This window comes from Limulus polyphemus, unplaced genomic scaffold (assembly GCF_000517525.1).
Source record: "Limulus polyphemus unplaced genomic scaffold, Limulus_polyphemus-2.1.2 Scaffold553, whole genome shotgun sequence".
Classification (NCBI taxonomy): domain Eukaryota; kingdom Metazoa; phylum Arthropoda; class Merostomata; order Xiphosura; family Limulidae; genus Limulus; species Limulus polyphemus.
The window spans coordinates 237,083-237,373 of record NW_013666163.1 but is presented as its reverse complement, the minus strand read 5'-3'; positions in this window follow the sequence as shown (position 1 = coordinate 237,373).

Genomic DNA, 291 nt, shown 5'->3' with positions numbered 1-291 from the left:
TTTCAAGTCAAGATATATATATGTAGGAGAAAGTCAGTAATAATCTGTAGTGTCTTTTAGTCAAAATATACGTATATAAGAGAAAGTCTGTAGTGTTTTCAAGTCAAGATATATATATGTAGGAGAAAGTCAGTAATAATCTGTAGTGTCTTTTAGTCAAAATATACGTATATATATGTAAGAGAAAGTTAGTGGAAGTCTGTATTGTCTTTAAGTCAAGATATATATATATATATATATGTAGGAGAAAGTCAGTAATAATCTGTAGCGTCTTTTAGTCAAGATATATAT